Raw genomic sequence first — 10,153 nt, 5'->3', positions numbered from 1 at the left:
ATAATGCAAGTAAGCCTCTTATTTCTCCCGTTTTCATTGAGAACCCGATTGAGCTCAGCTCCTCACAGACTCTTCCAGTCTCATCTGGATCCAGTACTAAACCCATAATTGATTTCAATCCACCAGCAGTTGTAGTGTTCAGCAATGAGAGCTCACCCCAGTTTGTTTCACATCATAGACTCAGAGGTTTTTCAGGCAACAGTCCATGTCCCAGCCATGAGGCAGATTACGATACATGGCGTGCCAGTGTTGAAATCCTTATTAAAGACCCTTCTGTGTCTGACTTGTACTGCACACATGACATACTGGACCGTCTCCTTCCTCCTGCTTCTGAGATGATTAACCTCTCAATTCCCAAGGGTATTTCTGAGTTTCCTGCTCGAAAATGACATGCCCAACATGAATTGAGTATTTCTCTGCAATAACAAACTATGTGAAAACAATCTTGATCTCAAAATGAAACTAATGCTTGTGAGATTTCATCAGAGGTGTAAATATTACAGCAGATGTTACTCACACAAACACACAAAAACCTGATTTCTTTTCCCCTTGTCTAAATATTTTTTCATTTTTTATTGCATGTAACCCCTTTGAAAATATGCTAGAGAAACTCTGGAATATCATGAATAAACATATGGACATTACCTGCACAAAGATTGATGCTAATGAAGTGAAATACAGCAAGGTTACAGAGGTTTTAGTAAAGATGTATTTATGCGTTTTTCAATTTGGCACCATCTGTGACAGTTGAAATATCTCAATTACTAAATAACAGAAAGTAGCTAACTTTAGTAACATGCCTAAAAAATATGTTTTTTATTATTCAAATAACACCATAACAAAGGATTGTGTTTGACTCCCACTGGAGATCATTTATTAAAATTCCAACCCTACACTACATATTCACACTTTTACCATTTATTTCTGGTCATCATGCCACTTTACTCACAGTTCTAACATGCAAGAAAGAAAGCAAATATGGAAATACCCAAACCTTCAGTTTTTTATTTATTTACATATTTACAATTATAGCATTTATTGCTATTCATCATGCCACTGTTCAAAGCAAATATTCTGGGGGGATAAGAGGCACAGAGGGACATTGCAAGCCTTACAGCAGATTGGCATTTTCATCCACTGGATGACAATATCCTGGCACCTCCTGCAGTACCTCCTGAATAGTGTAGCATTGCTGCCATAATAACGTGGCATGCAGGTGAGTGTGGGCGTACTGAGGCAGCACCAACACCAACACCCCACATTTCTTTAGCAAGCTGTTCCTGGAGCCTTTTTTGTGTTCCTGGCTCCTTAAGCAAAATAAAACTCTTCATAACGGCAATGTCCAAGAAGTCATTTGAAAAAAAGTCTTATACCACTTCATTATTTTGTGGCGAGCACTGTAATATCCAATCAGAGCGTCAGACACCACCCATGTTCTTATTGTAGTCCACTACATCAAGAACAGGTACTGCCTTTTTCGTCCACTAGTGATGGGAAGTTCTTGAGCTTGTGGTACGACTCCCAAAGAAAAGCTGGCTCTTTTGGCTCCCAAAATTTATTATCATCTGTAGCATCATATTTTAACCTTACTTGGCAAATATCAATGCTTTGTTTGTTGATAAACCCTCTTGCATTTAGGGTTTTATGAGAAGTCTTATCATTGCCTAATTTTGTGTATTTATTCTGTTACAAAAACAAGCATTCTTATTTTTGTTTAATATTTTAACTTAAATGTATTTGTGATAACCGATCATATGCCTTAGGGGTACCAACTCCAAACCAACAAGCACAGACTCTACCAAAGTGTATCTGTGAACTTACTGGCATGAAGAAGGTACATACAACCTCTTACCATCCCAGAGGAAATCCCCTTGAGAGATTCAACCGTGCTCTTCTCCAGATGCTTGGGGAACACTCAATTGGTCAGATAAACTCCACTGGAAAGTCTTGGTCAAGTTTTGGTACATGCTTATAAGTGTACAAAGAGTCTTCTCTTCTGAAGATTAGGAAGAGTCACCAGTAATGCATAAAACAATGCAAGTCCCAACAAAGCCAGATTTGTGGGCAAGTGGTTGACTCAACATTGCAAGACAGAGTCCTCCTACAAAATGTGAAGCTGCATTGAGGCTGTGTGGGAAGAGGATGTTTACATAGTCCTTAAGCAAGCTGGAGACAGTCAAACCTGACAGCACAGATGGACCTGAGTGGATTTCTATCAGCAGCTGCAGAACCTGAGATAGTCAAAACTCATCCAAACACAAAAGAGTGTCAATAGTTTCCCTTCCACCTGATCCTCCTACAACTGAGTCCCTTATAGTAGTGGAAGGTGAGGAAGTGATTCAGGATGTATGTTATGATGACAACTCACTTGAATGTGACAACTCACCTGAACTTGACATGTCATCTGAAGCAGGCATCTTGCCTGGACTGGACTTGCCAAAGAATTCAGAGTTCAGATTTGTGGTGGTTTGAGGAAACTCCTCTAGATGATGAGATGAGCTCTGATGCAGCATGTGATGAAGGATTGAGTGATGTAAAGAGACCTGTGGCTGAACAGCCTGAACCCGTAATAGTTGGAGATGTTAAAGTCATGTGACTCAGTGCCACACTGCAGATGCCCAGGGACGGGCAGGAGGGGAGGATATAACCCAGATAAAACGAGGGTACCTCTGTAAGAAATGATAGAGGTCAGGAAAGAGAGTGTGTGTGTCCCGCCCACCTGCTTGTGTCTGCTGCGTTGTTGTGTGTGTAGTTACCTGCTGACATGAGGAGGAGAGTTATAAGAGACTGAAGTTTTGAGATGAAAAAACACTGGATATGAGCTTGCAACAAACCCTCCTGTGAATAAGTTCAGCTACTTTCAGCAGTTTTCTGAGCTAAAAGTAGTTGCAGTGAGTAAACAGATGCATGTTTGGAAGAGTCTTTATTTTGCAATTTACAAAAAGTGAATTGTTTGAGATTTTTATTTGAATGGAAATTGAATTTGAGTAATCTGTTTTTTTCTAGAAAGGTTCAGATGTCAGTTTACCTGGTTACACCCAATATTAAGAACTGAGAACTAACACTTGGCCAAATCTTTATCCTGGTAGTTTTATGTATTTTTTAGTTTTTAGTGATTTTTCTTTTTTATAATTGTAAGTACCGTTAAACTGTGGTGGCCAAACCTATGATTTGGATCACTAAAGCTGGCTTATTCTTTAAATTCACATTTCTGTCTCTGTCTCATTTAAACACACCACTGTGCTCCTATAATCAAACCAATTGGTCCATTAGTATAATTAATTTAGGAAGTCTTGTTACTGTGTTACATAAGGAAATCCCCCCAAAAAAGTTTATTTAGTTCAAGCTGGACACGATGTTTTTCACCGGGAGAAACATTTCATCACTCATCCAAATGACAGAAGAATGAATTTGTGCAAACAACAAGGCATGTTCAAATGCCTTCCATTAAAAACATGATCTATAGTACAAATTAAGAGCAAAAACTGCAGTGTTAGTGTTTTGTTGTACTGCTTGCCTTTCATCAGTTAGTCTGTCCTCCTACCCTGGCAAAAACATGGTGGTAGCTACTTTTAAATTCTGCACTTTTAACAAACCCCACAAACCAAGTTGTTTTAAGCAACTAGGGTTCCTGGCAGGGCTTCCTCACAGTCTGACTGTGTATTCTGTATTTTTCCCTTTAAGTCTGTATAGCTTTTCATTGTTACGTATGAAATGTAACTCTTTTAGGATGATTTCAGGTTGATGGTATGGTTGAATTATTATATTGTAATATATTTTAAAATCATATAAGTGTTAGTAATTGCTGCATGAATACGATCACTTTGATCATTTCATATGCTTATGTGAGTTTGCTGTACAAGAGAGACACTGTATTTCAATTTAGTTGCTAAATAACAATTAACGATTTCTCTTATTTCTATGTCTTTAATTGATTTGACTGGATTTTTTTTTTTTTTTGAGGAGACATTATAACATTTTTGCAGCAAAGCACCCATATTGCTAATAACATTCACAACAGCTGTACAAATTGTGCACCCGGGTTCAGCAGTAAGACTCCCCGAGTCACCTGAATATGAGAAAGTGGTCATTAATTTTCTTAATTACACCAATACATTTCGCGCTATGACAAGTCCAATGTGTTACACAGGGAGTCTTGGTGTTGGCGGCAGATAAGACAAGAAATACAAAAGTGATAGGGGCTGAGCTCTGTTTCATTTGCTCTACCAGAGTGTGTCTCCCATTCAAACGGATTCCACTCAGCCTTGCCCATGCTAGTTACACCCCTTTATCTAATGTGGGTGCAAAGACTGACATCTCTGTCTGCTGTAATCAGTTTACACGTGTCCGGTTTGCAGCTCTTTGTTGCTCTGACTGGTTGTAGGCCAACTCAGTCCAGTTGCATTGACAGATTTTGGTCTGAGTTTGTTGATTAAAAACGCAAGTACAAGGTTCCAGACTAATTTGAAATGCTCATGTGTCCGGCATAAAGACAGGCTGCTCTTGGCTTTGTATTTAAGCGGCTTCATTTTCATCTTTCATCTAGTGGAAAAAATAATAATAATAACAGCAAAATAGCATTACTGAGTCGGTTGAGGAACCGCAAAAGTGCAGTTCAGCTGTGCTTTTTCCTCACTTTGACCTGCCAGAGTAGGGAAATCACAGTGTAAATAATACAGTGAATGGCATCTGTATTCTGTTTAGCTCCTGCAGATACTACAGAACTTTTCTCACTGTGATTGTTCATGTCACATGTTCACATCATCCATGATGTCTATGCTTTCCTTCAGTGCATATAAGAAGGTGTGGTTCCATTCTGTTTGCCCTTTTGAGGATCAGAGCATCGTTTTAGTTCCTCCATACATCCATCCATCTTCTTCATCTTCTCATCCTATGACCACTCTGTTTTTGGATATGGACTGTTTGCATTGATAGGTGCACTTGCAACACTCTGGCCTGCATGTGCATGTGAAGAACATTCACCCACTGTCTGTTTCAAATTTCACATTGTAAGTTTTCCCCTGTATTACAAAAAGACCACACCAACGTCTTTTGGGGGATTTTTGGGTTGTTGTTTTTTTTATATTAGATTTGAGGTGAGAAAAAGAATCCATGGAGTTAAATCATGGAGTGTTTCGTTTGAAAGTATTCATTTGTTTGTTTCCAGAGGGAGCCTCTCTGCGTGTCCCTTATTTGCACGAATGAAAGGGGGCTAAATGAATGCTTTGTCTCTCAAGGTAGAGCTGTGTGAATGTACTGCCACCTACCATGAGCTTGCATAATACCAGAAGTCTGGGCGTAAACACACTTTAGTCGCCACTCACAGAGCTGACAGCATGATTACATAAGCGACTTTAAACGACAAAGTCATGGCAGACTCAATACAGACTGTGATAATATGCTAGAATGAAAGGGCCAGGGTTTAATGCAAAGAATAATCTGATTAGTAATATTTGCTATAAAAGTATGAAAATCACAAGAAAAATTGAAAAACTGTCTCCACGTGGTTGTCATCTGGTTTGTTTCCTGGTATCTGTGATTCATGTGAGAAACCTTCACCATGTTTAAAGTGTACTGTTTGGGACACAGTGCACAAAAGATGAACAGTCTCCCAGTCCTACGGATAAATATTGATTTTTCAAGTTTCCTATTTGCTATGGTAGCAAGCCTGTACACGGATGTCCATCAACTCAGGCTTTAATAATTGCATACCTTCCATATATACCTTTTATAAGTCCTCCAAGTAGCCTGTGGAGATCCTCAGACTCCCCCATTCAGAGAGCTTAGTCCATGAACAACAGGGGAGTGTGTTACACATAGTGAGCTAGCGCTTAAAAGGTTTGATTGAAATTCAATTTGCAGGGTAATGGCCCCAATGGTCCAAATTTGCAAATTGCAAGGTAATCTGATTGACACGGAATGGACCACAAGAAGTGAGGAAAGTTATTTTTAGTTCAAGTGCTGCGGCACAGAGCAGTTAGCAGGTACTTGTGCCTGAGCTGTTCTATTTTGGAATTCATTTCTGTTTTACTGTCTCATTTAATCACTGTGTGAATAATTATATTTATATTCTAACGTGCTGGTTTCCCCCCCTCTCGCTGTCAAAATCCTTATATTCTTGTATAATTTCCTTATCATTATAATTCAGCTTAATTGTCAGGCACTTGGTTGTATATAGTCAGTAATATTTAAATTGCAGTTTTCACTGATTGATTGCTCTGCAAGAATTATTGATTCTGGTTTTGCATTTTTTAATCGTTTCAGGTAAACTGCATCTAATGAGGTATTTACTGAGAAGCTGATTTATGATTTTTTTTATACCTTTACCTGATTTTTGGTACTGACTGAGTTGCAGATGCAGCTGAAGTTGATTTCTACAATAGATTTCAATGCATTACAGTAAAAGCACACAAGAAAACATGTATATACTTAAAAAAAACTAAGCAGGCTACATCCTTACTGCTTCCATATGAATTAAGAGGATATGTAGCAGTAATCAAATGAATGCACTTGAATTAAGTGATCATCGGCATGTGTGACTGCCCCTATAAAAGCAGCGTTTTGCTGAAGCATTCAGGAAGCACACAATGCTACAATCTTGGCATGCTCAAGAATTCTTAAGAAATGTTTATAGATATATTTTTTAAAAGATAAAACATCCACATCTCAGCTACATCTCAGACTATACAGGCCTTAAATAAGTAAATGTTATGCTTGGAAGGATTACTAGGAGAAAGCCTCTTCTTTCTGAAAAGCAGGGGTCCCCATGGGGTGATTTGGGTGCCTTGCAGTCACTGAGTTGACCATGAGCCAAAGACCAATTTGAGGCCAACTGTTCAAAAGATTCAGCTTGGCCCACATTGGATGATGCAACAAGGACAATGATCCCAAGCATAACATCAAATCTTCAACAGAATGGTTGAAAAAGAGAACAATCAAGGTCCTGCAATGATCCAGTCAAAGCCCAGATGGCAACTAATTTTTCAAAACCTCCATGAACTAAATCAATGTTGTAAATAATGATGTAGGAGACGGTTAAAGTCATAAAAAACTTCAAGTTATTACTGCTAAAGGTTGTTCTACAAACTGCTGAATCATAAGGTGTGTGTTTTTTACGAGACTGCAGAGAGTCCTGTGAAAACGTTATTTTACACACGGTTGTATCATCAAATACTTCAATGAGTGTAGAGTGGTGATCATTTAAAAATTCCACTGGTGTGTGGTAGCCTATATTCTTGTACAGTACAGTGAGAATGATGGGGCCACCTTAGAAAGTGAACCTTAGACAGCATATTATAGACATCATGATAATAATAACCCATACGTCTTAATAATTAGCTCATCCAGACCTCGTCACTTTGCAGTAATAAGCAGGTTCAGACTGGATTTTTACTGAATGCCAGTGGTGAGTTACAGTTGTGGTCAGTGGAACTTTGCATAATTTTATTCCAGTTATGGGCATTTAAAAAGATAATAATATGGGTGACAAAGGGTTACTGTTCCCCTTGAACATGTCTTAGTGAAGTGTTGGCCAGTCTTCAAGTCGCTGTAATTCTCTTGAAGGGATGAAAGACCATTTTTCTAAAATATATTCCCAAGACCTTTTCTATTATGTCTCTGAATATTCAATCATTTGTTGTTTTGATAATGTTGATGGAGAGAGAAGGGTTTAGCATGTTGATCTATAGCCAGCACACAAAACAGGATACAAATGTTTCATCCCAGGATAAAAGTGATCACTCAAAACAAGTGTGTGATGATTTGCAGTGACCTTTCCCTCTAAGGGAAACAGTCGTAAACAATCTCAGCAAAAACCATAATGGGTTCAGATTCCTTCACTATAGACGTCAAAGGTTCAAACTTGTCGCTTGTGTTTTTACCTAACTGTAAGTAGACTGAATGATCCTCCAAAGACCTTAATGCATTATCTAACTCTAAATAAACTGTATATGTTATCATAGAAAGCCCAGGTACAAATCAGTATGCGATACTATTAAGATTAGTCATGCAGTATACAGTGACTGATGCATGAGTGTCAGGGAATTTAATTAAATCATTTGAAAAAAGAAAAATAGATAACAGAACCGTGCAAAGGACTGTGCACAGTTTAGCATATGAATTAGCAGCAAAGTGCCTTCGTGATTTTCAGGATATCTCGTGAAAAATGCAGATTTATGCACATTTTATGCATGAAAACGCAGCAAACAGCATCAAATTGCATGCATATCACTAAAATGAAAAATTTTGAGCTGCAGGTTAGCAAAAAAATAAAAAATCGAAAAGATAACATGAGCGTAATTGCGACTGCATAGCAATCAGCAATCACACCAATGAGGATGCTTATTATGGTGATCAGTTCATTAACTGGATGCAAGCTTATTCATTTCATAAACATAGTAAGAAATTCTTATAAAGGGTAAATACTGCTGCAGCAGGAGCAGCATTTTGACAGTTCTTTTCTTTCTATGAAAGATTCATTTCAGTTTTATACATCAAAAAATATAAACGAGCAACGTCAAACCAATCAATCTTGTCAATTCATTAAGATTCTTATTAACGCCGCAGTCATATTTTCAGCTTCATAATTTGCTTAAACCATTCCGTCACACAAGCTGAACCCCATTTTAATGAGCATCATGTCTTCTCTTGTCACTGTAACCTGCGGCTCCCTGAAGACACAAACACTAAACCTGCACAACAGCAAAACAACAAAGTTCCACACATGTAATTGGCTTAAAATATTAGAGGGGAGCGGGTCAGTACATTTTTATAATAGCGATTTCTCAGTGCACCAACATGCGAGTCAATGTTTTTATGGTTTGCTGCACAGTTCAGCTCTTCTTGCACTGCAGTGGATGTGTGTGATGGTTAACCGTGGTTCTATACCGCCATCTCGTGGCGACATTGAGCACCACACCCTGGTGGCAGCAGAAAGGAACACGCCATGGTTTGAGGAGGTTAAAGAGTGTGACTGTTTACAGAATTAGTTAATGACGGACATGTCACACCTTTCTCGTTCAAGCAGCCACATGGATCTTTAAAGGGTTTTGGATGCAGAGACACAAAGTGGCCAGTGTGGCTGGACTTAAAGACAAAGCAGGAATTCTTGTTGCATCAAAAAGGTTCACATCAATTCGCTGCATTCTTCTAAAATGCATGCTCAATTCTCTGTCAGTAAACCCAAACGCCTTTAGACATTTATCTGCTCGGCTAGATTGCAATTACTCGCAGCCTCTATCTCCTGCTACCCTCCATCTGATTGGACCACTATTGATATTCCACAGACTGTGAGGAAAAACAATTGCACACATTATTTTATATTCCCGTGGGAGTTTTCTGTCAAGACAAATGCTGTATTGCTCTCACTCAGGCTGCTACATCCTCAAATCTACCACCCTGAGATGTGTTTTGATGTTGTGATAACCTTCCACTTCTCAGCTGCATTCAGTCCAAATGCAGGCTCCAGATCCTGTGGGGAGGGTAACAGGCTTCACACTATGACTCATCTTATCAGTTTTTACACTGATATAAGCGATAGTTCCAAGAGGCATACAGCCATCCTAAAAAATGATGCACTGACTGTAAGGAAAGATGTTATTTTTACAGAGATTGTTGTCCAGTTGAGAAACTGGTTTAACACAAGTAACAACCAGAGATGGGCAGTAACGCGTTACTTGTAACGCGTTACTGTAATCTGATTACTTTTTTCAAGTAACGAGTAAAGTAAGGGATTACTATTGCAAAAACGGTAATTAGATTACCATTACTTTCCCGTAGGAACGCTGCGTTACTGCGTTACTAAAACCGTGATTTTTTTGCGACAATGTCTCATGACAGTGACGTAAGTGAGTGCGACGTTCGTGACAACAGCTGTGTGCAGATCAACAATGGATAATATATCGAGTGTGGGAAAGAGTATGAGCGTGCAGCGTTTAAAGCGTGGAAGTACTGACCTTACTTTGAGTTTGATTCCATAAAAAGTGACAAAAACATTAGTGTCCGTTGTGCGTGGGAAGAAAACTTCTTTTTACAGCGAACAAAAACCCCCTAAACTAGCACCGAGTGCGCAACGACGTAATGGGAAATTCACAGAGAAACTCGCGGATTCTTCAACTGACTGCTGCGGCACACCTGCACCAGGGTAAACCTCCGC

Source organism: Neolamprologus multifasciatus, chromosome 13 (assembly GCF_963576455.1).
Source record: "Neolamprologus multifasciatus chromosome 13, fNeoMul1.2, whole genome shotgun sequence".
NCBI lineage: Eukaryota > Metazoa > Chordata > Actinopteri > Cichliformes > Cichlidae > Neolamprologus > Neolamprologus multifasciatus.
Note: the sequence above shows the minus strand (reverse complement) of the source record.